This window comes from Oncorhynchus mykiss, chromosome 6, assembly GCF_013265735.2.
Source record: "Oncorhynchus mykiss isolate Arlee chromosome 6, USDA_OmykA_1.1, whole genome shotgun sequence".
Classification (NCBI taxonomy): Eukaryota; Metazoa; Chordata; class Actinopteri; order Salmoniformes; family Salmonidae; genus Oncorhynchus; species Oncorhynchus mykiss.
In genome coordinates, this window is record NC_048570.1 from 33,870,791 (window position 1) to 33,879,229 (window position 8,439).

The window sequence follows — 8,439 nt, forward strand, 5'->3', positions numbered from 1 at the left end:
AGATGACTGCCATAATCTACGGCCCCATTCATGTTTGACTGGAAGGTGTCAAGAAATGAGTTTGAAAAGAGAGACTTAATTATTGGCCTATCTATTGCCTCCGCTCTACGTTACATAGGTTCATCAGAAAGACAACTACGCCACGTGATCTCTGGTGTCTGGGAGGTGAGTGAATACCCTCGGCACCGTCACAGCTGGAGCATGTTGAGTAATAGAAACGGTGTGAAGAATACGCAGAATAATGTGACGCGTTTGATTTCACGTTCACCTGTTGTTACACATGGGTGTTTATTGTGGAGTTATCCACATTGTCTCTTCTCCCACAAAATAAGCATCGGAACCAGCTGGTTAATCGCAAAAGGTTATGTAAATTTAGCCTGAACACTAACTTCATCCAGACCGCAATTATTCACCCAAATTCAAATGTTAGAATATAACACTATGGCCATTACCATCTAATCATCATGTCCAACAAACTACTTGTGAAGTTTAATACAGAATTGAATGGTGCTCAGGTTTTTCTTTATCAACACTATACTACTGTAGGCCTACCTACGTGTCCTATACAAACGATTATAGGTTTAGATTGTCAGCAGTCCTTGCCTCATCAAAAAGTTTAAATAAAAAAGGTGAATGTACACTTGAATATTTACATTAGGTGTAAATATTCTCACGCATAAATGCAGTGAGTTAATCTGATCTCATGGATTATTTCGGGAACATTGAGATGGATTGGATTCCTTAGTCATCTAGTTTCCATTTAGTCACCAGATACAGTTTGCAACACCTATAGGTCTACTTTTATGAAATGTAAGATTTATTTTCTTGATTAATTGTAGACATTCTAACACCGTAGCCTACCCTATTCATTGACCAGTGGCTGTTAAAATAACAGGTAGGCCTATTATTATTAGGCTATTAAAGTAGGCAAATTAGTGTCGAGGGTAGAACCCTCATGGTGCTCCTGACGACCGACCTCTAAAAACTGCCACTTGGGAGGGCCTGTTGCTTGGCGAACCCTCCCAGGTCCCAGCCCACCAGGAATTCATTGTGTGTGTGTGTGTGTGTGTCCAAGAAAAAATATTTTTTAAACTAGTCAGCTGGAATGCTAGGCTATTGCTCTATGTCAGCCGTTATAGTCTGCTTGGCAGTGGGAGAAGATGATACTTTCAGGCCAATTATCCATAACAGTGCCCCACAAATCTGAGCAATCTAACTGTGGTATACTTGATTCCCATGTTGGCCTAATATTATTATTAATATTATTAAGTAATTGGTTATTCATTTGTGTTTGTTTTAGTGAGCGACACTGGCGTCCTGAATGTAATAGTAGTAGGGCTAATTAATAGGCCTATCGTGTCGCATGCGTAATTGCGCCTTAGTGTCACCGGATCCACCGCTGATGACTTACGTAAAATAAATCATGCTTTTTCTACCTGAATTTCATGAGTTTCAGCTTCTGATTATCAAAAAGACACAGGTTTCAAAGTTCAACATTGTCAAGAAACTTAACGCATGAATGGTCAACGAATTACACAAAATATCACATATTTTAGTAGAAAAACCCTTAGGATTGATAATGGAACAGGTGGAGGATTAGTCGTTGACGTAGGCTAGTCAGGTGGAACGCAACCGACCTCGGACCAGGCCCACATCCCCAGGCCGGAATTGTGCTGACCACCCCCCACCTGCAAGACCAGGTCCTTTACAGGAGATGGTCCGTTCCCCACTAGAAAGTCAGCCCTAGGGCACGGCCCTGGGTTTAACTGGCCTTCCCAGCGGGGCAGAAGGGAGGCGAGCGGGGTGGAGGCGGGTCGGTGGTTTAATACATCATAGGAAGGTGAGAGCTGCTTATAGGCCTATACCAAGTGTAATTTAAGGAAATTAGGTAGGCCTACGGCAAAAGGGCAGGTTGTAGGGAGATGGTGGAGTGGCTAGAAAAGTGGGGTATAGAGCAGAGGTAGGCCTATGGTAAGGAAGCATAGTGTGATCAAATCTGAGCTATCCATGTCCAACGTGAACTGGGTACGGGGAGCTGTCCTTACAGCACACTTCTTGCAGCATTGTCCAATGGAGGTGGCCGCAGGGCAATAGTATAAGCTCCAATCATAAAGCGTGTGCCACTGACATAGGAGAAAGTACAACGCTAGGCTTGGTTGCCAATGGTTTGGCTTAAACCTTTTGTTTGCCGTGCCTCTTAAGTATTTGTTATCATCTCGGGACACACCTGAGATTGGAGTCTGATCTATGAGACTTTTTATTAACTGTAATGATTTGCCGTTTCATTTATCCTAACTACGCACCAGCCACTACGACCAGAGCCATGTCGTGTGCACAAGAGGAGAGCTTCGTTCGGCAGTCAGAAATATATTAACATAGAACCCAATGTCTTGAAGGGAAAGGTAGGCTTAAGTGCAGGTTAAAAGATAGAATTCCGGCAGGAGTAAACTAGAACGAGGAAGTAGCCAAGAATCAATAGAAAGAGAAGCATCCAGGAGCCAGTTGAAAGAGGGGGCGGGAAGAACATCCCCGGATGCGGGTCGCAGTCAGACTATATTGGTCTGAGACCCACTGCAGCACAAGTCAACCGGGTGGCCCAGCTCTCACACTAGTAATAATATTCATTATTAATAACGGTAGGCTACAGGCTTAATAGCCAAATCCCCATGAAACAGCTGTGGAGGCAAAGTTAAGCCATTATGTTAAACATTTTATTTGAGAATGTGATTTAAATAACACCTAAAACACAATTTGTAAGCTACATTAATGAAGGGGATCAGAGGGGAGCATATCCTCTCTCACACTCACGCACTCCCCGTGGCGAGAGAGCGTGCATGGTTCATATTGATCATAATGACATGGCCTAACTTGTGCAGCCTAACCTACAAACCAAAGGTTCTGCTGGAGCCTTTAATTGTGTAGAAATCGCCATAGATTATAGGCTACGAATAACTTTTTGGTAACCGGAGGACAAAACAAATCTTTCTTCCTCATGTTGGCTCACGCAAGTGACGCACACACACACATTCCTCCAAGCATTGTTTCCAGGACAACCATGGTAATAAATCTCACCCTAAAAATCAGATGCAATCCCTACATGGTGATTGATGGATGGATATCGATGAATAGTCCTTCTTATGTAACAACAAATTTTAACACACACACGTTATAAGATGAAGGGAAGGGGGAGAGGTAAAATGACTATTTTTTCTATATTTTAGAGTCTATATTTTACAGAAATGAAGGCATGCATATATATATATATATATATATATATATATATATATATATATATATACACACACACACACACACACACACACACACACACACACACACACACACCTTTCAATTATATATATTATATACACACACACAGTTTTTTATTATTATTTCCCATTCTAAAACTAGTAATAATCAAAGGCTTTGGTTTCTAGTCAAACAGATGGAAGAGAGGTCTCGAAAAATATCTACCAGAAGAAGTCTTAAAAATGTATTTGAAATACAGTACCTGTCAAAAGTTTAGACACACCTACTCATTCAAGGATTTTACTTTATTTTTACTATTTTCTACTTTGTAGAATAATAGTGAAGACATCAACACTGAAATAACACAAATTGAATTATGTAGTAAGCAAAAACGTGTGAAACAAATCAAAATATATGTTATGTTTGAGATTCTTCAAATTAGCCACCCTTTACCTTGATGACAGCTTTTCACACTCTTGACATTCTCTCAACCAGCTTCACCTGGAATGCTTTTCCAACAGTCTTGAAGGAGTTCGCACATATGCTGAGCACTTGTTGGCTGCTTTTCCTTCACTCTGCGGTCCAACTATTCCCAAATCTCATCCCATCCCAAACCAGCTTCATGAGGTAGTCACCTGGAATGCATTTAAATTAACAGGTGTGCCTTGTAAAAAGTTCATTTGTGGAATTTCTTTCCTTCTTAATATGTTTGAGCCAATCAGTTGTGTTGTGACAAGGTAGGGGTTGTATACAGAAGATAGCCCTATTTGGTTAAAGACCAAGTCCATATTATGGCGAGAACAGCTCTAATAAGCAAAGACAGTCCATCATTACTTTAAGACATGAAGGTCAGTCAATACAGAATATTTCAAGTTATTTGAAAGTTTATTCAAGTGCAGTCGCAAAAAACATCAAGCGCTATGATGAAACTGGCTCTCATGAGGACCACCACAAAAAAAGGAAGACCCAGAGTTACCTCTGCTGCAGAAGATAAGTTCATTACCAGCCTCAGAAATTGCAGCCCAAATAAATGCATCACAAGTAACAGATATCTCAACATCAACTGTTCAGAGGAGACTGCGTGAATCAGGATTTCATAGTCGAATTGTTGCAAAGAAACCACTCATAAAGGACACCAATAAGAAGGCTTGCTTGGGCCAAGAAACACAAGCAATGGACATTAAACCGGGGGAAATCTGTTCTTTGGTCTGATGAGTCCAAATTTGAGATTTTTGGTCCCAACCGCTGTGTCTTTGTGAGATGCTGAGTAGGTGAACGGATGATCTCTGCATGTGTAGTTCCCACCGTGAAGCCTGGAGGAGGTGTGATGGTGCTTTGCTGGTGACACTGTCTGTGATTTATTTAGAATTCAAGGCACACTTAACCAGCATGGCTTCAACAGTATTCTACAGCGATACGCCATCACATCTGGTTTGCGCTTAGTGAGACTATCATTTGTTTTTCAACATGACAATGAACCAACACACCTACAGGCTGGCTGTGTAAGGGCTATTTGACCAAGAAGGAGAGTGATGGAGTGCTGCATCAGATGACCTGGCCTCCACAATCACTTGACTTCAACCCAATTGAGATGGTTTGGGATGAGTTGGACCGCAGAGTCAAGGAAAAGCAGCCAACAAGTGCTCAGCATATGTGGGAACTTCGTCAAGACTGTTGGAAAAACATTCCAGGTGAAGCTGGTTGAGAGAATGCCAAGAGTGTGCAAAGCTGTAATCAAGGCAAAGGGTGACTACTTTGAAGAATCTCATATATAAAATATATTTAGATTTCTTTAACACTTTTTTTAGTTACTACATGATTCCATATGTGTTTTCGTAGTTGTGATGTCGTCACTATTATTCTACTATATAGAAAATAAAGAAAAACCCTTGAATGAATAGGTGTGTCCAAACTTTTGACTGGTACTGTAAATCAAAACACAATAATGTTGAAGTTAAGACCCTTGGAAACTAATAACATTTATATTTAATTTTACTGATAACAGTTGTGTTTATGATTTATTAAGCAATTAAAAGGTGAAATCGGAAACCGCAGTTAGGTCACCAGCTACTGTCCTCCCTTCCACTGGCATTCTGTTATTGACAGAATTGTGAAAACAGTCTTCTCTCTCTCACACACTCAAAGTAGAGTAGTGTATAGGTCTGTACAGTAAAGCACACTAGGGTACAATGTACTGTGCTCTACTGCGATGTCCAAGCAGCCCATTATTTATGCAGACATCATTGAATCTCAATTCAGAGTAGATGTTGAACAGAGTTTTTGCAAAACTTGGTCACATAAAAAGGGCCATTTTACTGTCATTGTGTTACAAAACTTTACATCTGCACTGTTTTTCAAGTATATGGGTTGTTTTATGTGGACATTTTTGAAAGTAGTCCTTATGCATAGAGTTGTATGGTTTGTTTAACTTTGCCAAAAATCGTAGTCTCAGCGTCATTCTGTTACCATGAAATTGCCTATATGCTAATCAATAGAAAGCAATTACTCATACTATTCCACTGCGCATCTCTTTTCATTAAATTATGAGGCCCTCTGATTATGAGCATGCATTGCTATAGACATGATCCTTCTGCTCCCTCCGCGTTTGCTATTGGTCCATCCTCGGATGTTGTATATCTCCCTCTCTCTGTCACACTGTAGCTAGCTATGGCGTCATATTCCCCATCACGAGAATGATGCAAATACTGCTAGTGAGCACCAAACAGCTGGCTCCCCAGGTAAACACTCACCTGTCCTGGGGAAGGAACACCGGCAGGACCCGTTTCCCTTCAGGGTTATGGTAAAGTCCCCGTGGCGGTGCTGGTGAGGTTAGGGTTGGTTAGGGGTGATACAGCCAAAGGTAGGTTAAACCCGAACAACAACCTTCAAATGACGCCGAAATGAGCGTTAGATGTGTGTTGGTCCAGTTCTTAGTAGGTAGAAAATAACTATTCATGTAGTCTCCTGCGCCAGTGTTTGGGGCTGTCAGACAGCAATGTCTGTAGATACAGAAAGAGTGTGTATTATGTAGTCTACAGATAGGCACGGGGTTGACTGGACACATAACAGCGCATGCTCAGATAGGCCCTGACGTCACGCCCTTCCTCTTTGTGCTTACTGCCACGTTCATGACAACCGGGAACTCAAAAACTTCTGACTTACGACTTTAGTGCGTTCAAGACAACTGGGAATAAAATGAGGTCAAATCATGACGTCAGTGATCTTCAGGTCGGAAAGTCGGGGCTCTATAAATATACCCGTGTTTCCGACTATGAATTCCGAGTTGGCTGACCGTTCAAAAGATTTATCCCAGTCGGAGCTCGTACACAGTTGTCTTGAACAAAACTGAAGTCGGATATTTCCGAGTTTCCAGGTTTTAGAACGCGGCAAAATTCAATGTGTTCTGGGCACGCCGGTTCCAGAAGCCTACCCTTCCTCTTTCTCTCAATGTTTCTCCTCCAATCTCCCCCTCTTTCTCAGTGCTCTCGTTTCGACAAGCTTATCCCTGTTTTTATGAACACAAAATGTCGTCTTCCACTTTCTCCCTGGTTCTGTGGATATTTGCACCGTTCCATACTCACATCTAGTGGTATTCTAGGCGTATCGCAGCAACACAGTTCTTCAAGACCCATGCTCCACAAACATAGACATGCTGCCCAAATATATAACCCAAATAATTACATATCCAAAACAAGACCAAGAGGGGGGAGGAACACAATAATGGTTTAATGTAGGCCTTCTAAAAAACGGTCTCCAGATTGCATTGTAGACTGAAGTACTGCAATATTGTGCAGTCATCTCACTGTTGAAATGTGAACTGTGCCAATATTAACCAGTTTCCTGATAATTCAATCTCTCTATACTGCATGTATGCATGTCTGTCTGTCTGCCTGTCTGTCTGCATAGCAGCAGGATTTTGTTTTGAGTAGGGGGTGCTGAGTGCAGGGGGTTGGGGGGAAAAATCCCCTTTATAATAAAGAATTTGCAGGCCAACAATAAAATACAATTCCTAATGTGATGAGTAACCTAAGCATAGGACATGATTCGGTAACAGTAGTCACTGTAGCCTAAAGTAAATTGAAATACTTTTGTCAAAAGTATACAATTACTCCCGTCTATACAGCAGGTGTATCTCACTGATCATCCCTAAAGCCAACACCTCATTTGGCCGCCTTTCGTTCCAGTTCTCTGCTGCCTGTGACTGGAACGAATTGCAAAAATCGCTGAAGTTGGAGACTTTTATCTCCCTCACCAACTTCAAACATCTGCTATCTGAGCAGCTAACCGATCGCTGCAGCTGTACATAGTCTATTGGTAAATAGCCCACCCATTTTCACCTACCTCATCCCCATACTGTTTTTATTTATTTATTTTTATTTTTCTGCTCTTTTGCACACCAATATCTCTACCTGTACATAACCATCTGATCATTTATCACTCCAGTGTTAATCTGCATAATTGTAATTATTTGCCTACCTTCTCATGCCTTTTGCACACAATGTATATATAGACTCCCCTTTTTTCTACTGTGTTATTGACTTGTTAATTGTTTACTCCATGTGTAACTCTGTGTTGTCTGTTCACACTGCTATGCCTTATCTTGGCCAGGTCGCAGTTGCAAATGAGAACTTGTTCTCAACTAGCCTACCTGGTTAAATAAAGGTGAAATAAATAAAATAAAAAAAACAGAAATAAATAAAATCATTCAAAATACTTCACCAGAGAGCATGACTTAGCCACAGGGGATAATTTGCTTCTTTTAAAGCTGTGGATTGTTTCAAATCACATATACATGCCTAATTGGGAATCCCGCAATTTGGGCAGCGAGCTTGGCAATATAGGCCTAGCTGATTATTGAGATGCAGCTGTCAGTAAAAAGCAATCACATCTAAAATGTGTGTAAAGATGATGTAAAGATGATGTGCCTTTAGTATCATTTGAAATGTTGAGACAAGAAGAAGGGGAGGGATGTGTGGCGAAGATGTTGGCACATCTCTCTCCAGAATGCACCCAGCTGTCTCCCACCAATTCTTGCGCATTCATTGTTTTATTGTGTTAACTGTTTGCCCTTTGATTGTTTATTTTTTATAAATTCCCCATTACATATCGTATGTTACTAGTAGTAAATGTACTGTTATTGGTTACATTCATTTCTGGTAGCTCTTTCCTGCAGTCAAAGGACCAAATCTC

At 41.0% G+C, this 8,439-nt stretch overlaps 1 protein-coding gene across 3 annotated transcripts in view; it reads right to left on the reverse strand.

Annotated features, from left to right (window-relative positions):
• Window positions 1-6,315, reverse strand: part of LOC110525827 (solute carrier family 23 member 2) — a 76,824-nt gene extending 70,509 nt beyond the window's left edge. For all 3 annotated transcript variants that reach the window (XM_021606272.2, XM_021606271.2, XM_036979964.1), the window contains exon 1: window positions 6,000-6,315. The gene's annotated coding sequence lies outside the window, so the exon portion shown is untranslated. The remainder of the gene's footprint in view (window positions 1-5,999) is intronic.
• Between the last annotated feature and the right edge of the window lie 2,124 nt (window positions 6,316-8,439).